The following is an 8,786-nucleotide window of genomic DNA, read 5'->3' on the forward strand; positions in this document are numbered from 1 at the left end:
GCTTAGGTATTTCTAATTAAGTGACCTAAGGATAAGGCAATTTCTTGGGGACAGATATTTAAGAAGTCTGGAATCATCATTGAAGGAGGCTCATTGAAATATGGATTCCTTCTTTCTTTGACTGGTTTTAGACAGGTATATGTGCTGTGCAGAGACCGCCACTGCTCTCTGCATTGACATTAGATGTTTACATATCTGTCCCTCCACTGGACTGAGACTTTCCCAAGAGCCAGAAGTATATCTTATTAATCTTTGCTCTCTTGGAGATCTGGCATCTCGAGAAATGAAACAGTAGGCTTTTATAAACTAAATTGAACTCCTTCTGTAGGTATATCTTAAACATGCCATGTAGCCTCTGACAGGAATAAAACAGGTTCTTGTTCAGACAGTTTCCTTATTTTTACAAAATATTACAGAATTTTCAGTTTGCGTAATTGTTCATGGAATTATTTGTAGAATCTGGACCCTTGATATTAAAGAACTTTCAGATTTTATTATGTTTCCACATGTATAGGGAGAATATGGTATTACTATCCTGCTCTGTTAAGTAATTGTGAAATCCTGTTGTGGTATCCTGATTTTGTAGGTGAATCCATGGTGGATGTTGTCAAGCCACTATTAGTGTATATCTCGTAACAATCATACATTCTGGCGAACACAGTGAAACCCTGTCTCTACTAAAAATACAAAAAAATTAGACAGCTGTGGTGGCGGGTGCCTGTAGTCCCAGCTACTTGGGAGGCTGAGGCAGGAGAATGGCGTGAACCTGGGGTGCAGAGCTTGGAACGGACATTGCGCCACTGCACTCCAGCCTGGACGACAGAGCGAGACTCCGTCTCAAAAAAAAAAAAAAAAAAAAAAATCACATAAGCCATCTTCCCGTGTCCCATTTTTAGGTGGAATCACTTTGTGGTCGTGCAATCTACACTCAGTCCAGAATTATGCTTCTTTTTCAGTGTAAATCACTTTCCATTGAGTCCCAGAGAGTCTCTTACACATCTTTTAATTTTTAGATTGAGGGGTTCACTTTCTTCAAGGCATGTCAGCTGACTTACAGTTAGCTAATTCTTCCTTCATTTTCTTTTCTTATCCCTTAAAAGTACAATTGTGAGGTCTTCTGTACAAGGCACTAAAAAATAATCAGAAATCCTTAAAGATCCCAGCATGATTTCTCCTCTTCTTTCCAGAATTGACATTCTATCTGGACTCTCCTCTCAAATCAGTACCAACCTGGATGATCTGAAAATACATTCTAAAAATTCTCCAAGAATTCATGATAACTTTTTTTTAATCCAATTTTTTTTTATAATACTTTAAGTTCTAGGGTACATGTGCACAACGTGCAGGTTTGTTACATATTTATACTTGTGCCATGTTGGTGTGCTGCACACATCAACTCATCAGCACCCATCAACTCGTCATTTACATCAGGTATAACTCCCAATGCCATCCCTCCCCCCTCCCCCCTCCCCATAATAGGCCCCAGTGATGATCCCCTTCCAGAGTCCAAGTGAGCTCATTGTTCAATTCCCACCTATGAGTGAGAACATGCAGTGTTTGGTTTTCTGTTCTTGTGATAGCTTGCTGAGAATGATGGTTACCAGCTGCATCCTTGTCCCTACAAAGGACACAAACTCATCCTTTTTTTATGGCTGCATAGTATTCCATGGTGTATATGTGCCACATTTTCTTAATCCAGTCTGTCACTGATGGACATTTGGGTTGATTCCAAGTCTTTGCTATTGTGAATAGTGCCGCAATAAACATATGTGTGCATGTGTCTTTATAGCAGCATGATTTATAATCCTTTGGGTATATACCCAGTAATGGGATGGCTGGGTCATATGGTACTTCTAGTTCTAGATCATTGAGGAATCGCCATACTGTTTTCCATAATGGTTGAACTAGTTTACAATCCCACCAACAGTGTAAAAGTGTTCCTATTTCTCCACATCCTCTCCAACACCTGCTGTTTCCTGACTTTTTAATGATTGTCATTCTAACTAGTGTGAGATGGTATCTCATTGTGGTTTTGATTTGCATTTCTCTGATGGCTAGTGATGATGAGCATTTTTTCATGTGTCTGTTGGCTGTATGAATGTCTTCTTTTGAGAAATGTCTGTTCATATCCTGTGCACACTTTTTGATAGGGTTGATTGTTTTTTTCTTGTAAATTTATTTGAGTTCTTTGTAGGTTCTGGATATTAGCCCTTTGTCAGATGAGTAGATTGCAAAAATTTTCTCCCATTCTGTAGGTTGCCTGTTCACTCTGATGGTAGTTTCTTTTGCTGTGCAGAGGCTCTTTGGTTTAATTAGATCCCATTTGTCAATTTTGGCTTTTGTTGCTGTTGCTTTTGGTGTTTTAGACATGAAGTCCTTGCCCATGCCTATGTCCTGAATGGTATTACCTAGGTTTTCTTCTAGGGTTTTTATGGTTTTAGGTCTAACACTTAAGTCTCTAATCCATCTTGAATTAATTTTCATATAAGGAGTAAGGAAAGGATCCAGTTTTAGCTTTCTACTTATGGCTAGCCAATTTTCCCAGCACCATTTATTAAATACAGAATCTTTTCCCCATTTCTTCTTTTTGTCAGGTTTGTCAAAGATTACATGGCTGTAGATGTGTGGTATTATTTCTGACGGCTCTGTTCTGTTCCATTGGTCTGTATCACTGTTTCGGTACCAGTACCATGCTGTTTTGGTTACTGTAGCCTTGTAGTATAGTTTGAAGTCAGGTAGCGTGATGCCTCCAGCTTTGTTCTTTTGGCTTAGGATTGTCTTGGCAATGTGGGCTCTTTTTTGGTTCCATATGAACTTTAAAGCAGTTTTATCCAATTCTGTGAAGAAAGTCATTGGTAGCTTGATGGGAATGGCATTGAATCTATAAATTACGTTGGGCGGTATGGCCATTTTCACGATATTGATTCTTCCTATCCATGAGCATGGTATGTTCTTCCATTTGTTAGTGTCCTCTTTTATTTCACTGAGCAGTGGTTTGTAGTTCTCCTTGAAGAGACCCTTTACATCCCTTGTAAGTTGGATTCCTAGGTATTTTATTCTCTTTAAAGCAATTGTGAATGGAAGTTCAATCATGATTTGGCTCTCTGTTTGTCAGTTACTGGTGTATAAGAATGCTTGTGATTTTTGCACATTAATTTTGTATCCTGAGACTTTGCTGAAGTTGCTTATCAGCTTAAGGAGATTTTGGGCTGAGATGATGGAGTTTTCTAAATATACAATCATGTCATCTGCAAACAGGGACAATTTGACTTCTTCTTTTCCTAATAGAATATCCTTTATTTATTTCTCTTGCCTGATTGCCCTAGCCAGAACTTCTAACACTATGTTGAATAGGAGTGGTGAGAGAGGGCATCCCTGTCTTGTGCCCTCTCAAAGTGAATGCTTCCAGTTTTTGCCCATTCAGTATGATATTGGCTGTGGGTTTGTCATAAATAGCTCTTATTATTTTGAAATATGTTCCATCAATACCGAATTTATTGAGAGTTTTTAGCATGAAGGGATGTTGAATTTTGTCAAAGGCCTTTTCTGCATCTATTGAGATAATCATGTGGTTTTTGTCTTTGGTTGTGTTTAAATGCTGGATTACGTTTACTGATTTGCATATGTTGAACCAGCCTTGCATCCCAGGGATGAAGCCCACTTGATCATGGTGGATAAGCTTTTTGATGTGCTGTTGGATTTGGTTTGCCAGTATGTTATTGAGGATTTTTGCATCGATGTTCATCAGGGATATTGGTCTAAAATTCTCTTTTCTTATTGTGTCTCTGCCAGGCTTTGGTATCAGGATGATGTTGGCCTCATAAAATGAGTTAGGGAGGATTCCCTCTTTTTCTATTGATTGGAATAGTTTCAGAAGGAATGGTACCAGCTCCTCCTTGTACCTCTGATAGATTTCGACTGTGAATCCGTCTGCTCCTGGACTTTTTTTGGTTGGTAGGCTATTAATTATTGCCTCAATTTAAGAGCCTGCTATTGGTCTATTCAGGGATTCAACTTCTTCCCGGTTTAGTCTTGGGAGAATGTAAGTGTCCAGGAAATTATCCATTTCTTCTAGGTTTTCTAGTTTATTTGCATAGAGGTGTTTATAGCATTTTCTGATGGTAGTTTGTATTTCTGTGGGGTCGGTGGTGATATCCCCTTTATCATTTTTTATTACATCTATTTGATTCTTTTCTCTTTTCTTCTTTATTAGTCTTGCTAGCAGTCGATCAATTTTGTTGATCTTTTCAAAAAACCAACTCCTGGATTCATTGATTTTTTGGAGGGTTTTTTGTGTCTCTATCTCCTTCAGTTCTGCTCTGATCTCAGTTATTTCTTGCTTTCTGCTAGCTTTTGAATGTGCTTGCTCTTGCTTCTCTAGTTCTTTTAATTGTGATGTTAGGGTGTCATTTTTAGATCTTTCCAGTTTTCTCTTGTGGGCATTTAGTGCTATAAATTTCCCTTTACACACTGCTTTAAATGTGTCCCAGAGATTCTGGTATGTTGTATCTTTGTTCTCATTGGTTTCAAAGAACATCTTTATTTCTGCTTTCATTTCATTATATACCCAGTAGTCATTCAGGAGCAGGTTGTTCAGTTTCCATGTAGTTGAGCAGTTTTGATTGATTTTCTTAGTCCTGAGTTCTGGTTTGATTGCACTGTGGTCTGAGAGACAGTTTGTTATAATTTCTGCTCTTTTACATTTGCTGAGGAGTGCTATACTTCCAAGTATGTGGTCAATTTTGGAATAAGTGCGATGTGGTTCTGAGATGAGTGTATATTCTGTTGATTTGGGGTGGTGAGTTCTGTAGATGTCTGTTAGGTCTGCTTGGTGCAGAGTTGAGTTCAATTCCTGGATATCCTTGTTAACTTTCTGTCTCGTTGATCTGTCTAATGTTGACAGTGGGGTGTTGAAGTCTCCCATTATTATTGTATGGGAGTCTAAGTCTCTTTGTAAGTCTCTAAGGACTTGCTTTATGAATCTGGGTACTCCTTTATTGGGTGCATATATATTTAGGATAATTAGCTCTTCCTGCTGAATTGATCCCTTCACCATTATGTAATGGCCTTGTCTCTTTTGATCTTTGATGGTTTAAAGTCTGTTTTATCAGAGACTAGGATTGCAACCCCTGCTTTTTTTTTTCTCCATTTGCTCAGTAGATCTTCCTCCATCCCTTTATTTTGAGCCTATGTGTGTCTCTGCATGTGAGATGGGTCTCCTGAATACAGCAAAGTGATGGGTCTTGACTCTTTATCCCATTTGCCAGTCTGTGTCTTTTAATTGGACTATTTAGTACATTTACATTTAAGGTTAGTATTGTTATGTGTAAACTTGATCCTGTCATTGTGATATTAGCTGGTTATTTGGCTCGTTAGTTGATGCAGTTTCTTCCTAGCATCGATGGTCTTTACGTTTTGGCATGTTTTTGCAATGGCTGGTACTGGTTGTTCCTTTCCACGTTTAGGGCTTCCTTCAGGGTCTCTTGTAGGGCAGGCCTGGTGGTGACAAAATCTCTAAGCATTTGCTTGTCTGTAAAGGATTTTATTTCTCCTTCACTGATGAAACTTAGTTTGGCTGGATGTGAAATTCTGGGTTGAAAATTCTTTTCTTTAAGAATGTTGAATATTGGCCTTCACTCTCTTCTGGCTTGTAGAGTTTCTGTTGAGAGATCTGCTGTTAGTCTGATGGGCTTCCCTTTGTGAGTAACCTGACCTTTCTCTCTGGCTTCCCTTACCATTTTTTACTTCATTTCTACTTTGGTGAATCTGACAATTATGTGTCTTGGAGTTGCTCTTCTCGAGGAGTATCTTTGTGGCATTCTTTGTATTTCTTGAATTTAAATGTTGGCCTGCCTCACTAGGTTGGGGAAGTTCTCCTGGATGATATCCTGGAGAGTGTTTTCCAACTGGGTTCCAATTTCCCCCTCACTTTCAGGCACACCAAACAGACGTAGATTTAGTCTTTTCACATAATCTCGTATTTCTTGGAGGCTTTGTTCATTTTTTTTTCCTTTTCTTCTCTAGACTTCTCACTTCATTTCATTCATTTGATCTTCAATCACTGATACTCTTTCTTCCAGTTGATCGAGTCGGTTACTGAAGCTTGTATATTTGTCACGTATTTGTGGTGTCATGGTTTTTATCTCTGTCAGTTCGTTTGTGGCCTTCTCTGCATTGATTATTCTAGTTATCCATTCTTCCATTCTTTTTTCAAGATTCTTAGTTTCTTTGCGCTGGGTACGTAGTTCCTCTTTTAGCTCTGAGAAGTCTGATCAACTGAAGCCTTCTTCTCTCAACTCATCAAAGTCATTCTCCGCCCAGCTTTGATCCATTGCTGGCGATGAGCTGCATTCCTTTGGAGGGGGAGATGCACTCTGATTTTTTGAATTTCCAGCTTTTCTGCCCTGCTTTTTCCCCATCTTTGTGGTTTTATCTGCCTTTGGTCTTTGATGCTGGTGATGTACTGATGGGGTTTTGGTGTGGGTGTCCTTTCATTTGCATTTTCCTTCTAACAGTCAGAACCCTCAGCTGTAGGTCTGTTGGAGATTGCTTGAGGTCCACTCCAGACCCTGTTTGCCTGGGAATCAGCAGCAGAGGCTGCAGAAGATAGACTATTGCTGAACAGTGAGTGTTGTTGTCTGATTGTTGCTCTGGAAGCTTCGTCTCAGGGGTGTACCCCGCCGTGTGAGGTGTGAGGTATCGGTCTGCACCTAGTGGGGGATGTCTCCCAGTTAGGCTACTCGGGGGTCAAGGACCCACTTGAGCAGGCAGTCTGTCCATTCTCAGAACTCAACCTCCGTGCTGGGAGATCCAATGCTCTCTTCAAAGCTGTCAGACAGGGTCATTAACATCTGCAGAGGTTTGTGCTGCTTTTTGTTTAGCTATGCCCTGTCCCCAAAGGCGGAGTCTACAGAGACAGGCAGGCCTCCTTGAGCTGTGGTGGGCTCCACCCTGTTCGAGTTTCCCAGAGGCTTTGTTTACCTACTTGAGCCTCAGCAATGGTGGGCGCCCCTCCCCCAGCCTCACTGCCGCCTTGCAGTTAGATCTCAGACTGCTGTGCTAGCAATGAGGGAGGCTCCATGGGTGTGGGACCCTCCTGGCCAGGTGTGGGATATAATCTCCTGGTGTGCTGTTTGCTAAGACCCTTGGTAAAGCACAGTATTAAGGTGGGAGTTACCTGATTTTCCAGGTGTTGTGTGTCTCAGTTTCCCTTGGCTAGGAAAAGGGATTCACTTCCCCCTTGTGCTTCCCAGGTGAGGCGATACCTTGCCCTGCTTCAGCTCTCGCTGGTTGGGCTGCACCAGCTGACCAGCACCGATTGTCTAGCACTCCCCAGTGTGATGAACCCAGTACCTCAGTTGAAAATGCAGAAATCACCCATCTTCTGTGTCGCTCGCACTGGCAGCTAGAGGCTGGAGCTGTTCCTATTCAGCCATCTTACTCCGGGGGCCGGAAATGATGATAGCTTTTTAAGGTTCCTGGATAACTGTGATCACTTGGTACCTAAGCAAAATATATTCTCAACAAACTCTTTCCTCTCTTCCCTTCCTCCATTCTTCCCTTTCTACTTTCTTTCTTTTGTTTTTCTTCTTATTTATCTTTCTATTATTTGTATCAATTTTTATCAAAACTTATTTTATTCACTTAAATAAATATTTGATGGTTTAAATAAATTTTAAAATATGTAAAGGAATGAAGTTACTAAATAAAAGTCTCCCTTACACTACTGTTTCTCTATGCAATTTTTCTCAGCCTTTGCTGTCATGCTGTAATTTTTATTATTTCTCTTTTATTTCTTAATATTAACTTGACCTGTAGACTTGAGTGTAAAAAAAGACCTGACTTTTTTGCCCTTCAACTTTACTTTTAGTAAAGAGGTACTAAGATTTACTTAGATGTATGTAATATTTTAATAAAGAAAAAGAAATTGAAGAAATTCATTATGTGACAGCACATATATTAGCAATAAATCCAGGATATAGTGAATTCTTGACATGAACTTTATAAAGTTATTCTTAATGTAAATTTTTTCAACATTGAGCCATCGTGTAAGGGACTATATAAATGTAAAAACGGAGTTGATATCAACCTGGAGCTGATATCCAATCCATTTTTTTCCTGGAAACAGATCCATAATCAGAACATATATATAAATCAAGTGCTGGAAAGAGATCATTATTGTGATATTTGAATAATTTCTGGGTGCAAAGAAAAGCATAAACATCCTCAGCAAGCAGTATACTATGGGAGGGACAGAGTTTTAGTTTTAAAAATCTTATGGGTTTATGAAATAAGTATTGGCTGGGCACGGTGGCTCACACCTGTAATCCCAGCACTTTGGGAGGCCAAGGTGGGCAGATCACCTAAGGTCAGGAGTTTGAAACCAGACTGGCCAACATGGTGAAACCCTGCCTCTACTAAAAATACAAAAATTAGCCAGGTGTAGTGGTGTGTGCCTGTAGTCTCAGGTACTCCGGAGGCTGAAGCAGGAGAATTGCTTGAACCCTGGAGGCGGAGATTGCAGTGAGCCAAGATGGTGCCACTGCACTCCAGCCTGGGCTCCAGAGTGAGACTCCGTCTCCGAAAAAAAAAAAAAAAAAAAAAAAAAAAAGCCGGGCATGCTGGCTTACACCTGTAATTCCAGCATTTGAGGAGGCCAAGGTGGGTGGATCACAAGGTCAGGAGATTGAGACCACCCTGGCTAACACGGTGAAACCCTGTCTCCACTAAAAATATGAAAAATTAGCTGGGCATGGTGGTGGGCACCTGTAGACCCAGCTACTGGG

This window comes from Rhinopithecus roxellana, chromosome 1 (assembly GCF_007565055.1).
Source record: "Rhinopithecus roxellana isolate Shanxi Qingling chromosome 1, ASM756505v1, whole genome shotgun sequence".
Classification (NCBI taxonomy): Eukaryota; Metazoa; Chordata; class Mammalia; order Primates; family Cercopithecidae; genus Rhinopithecus; species Rhinopithecus roxellana.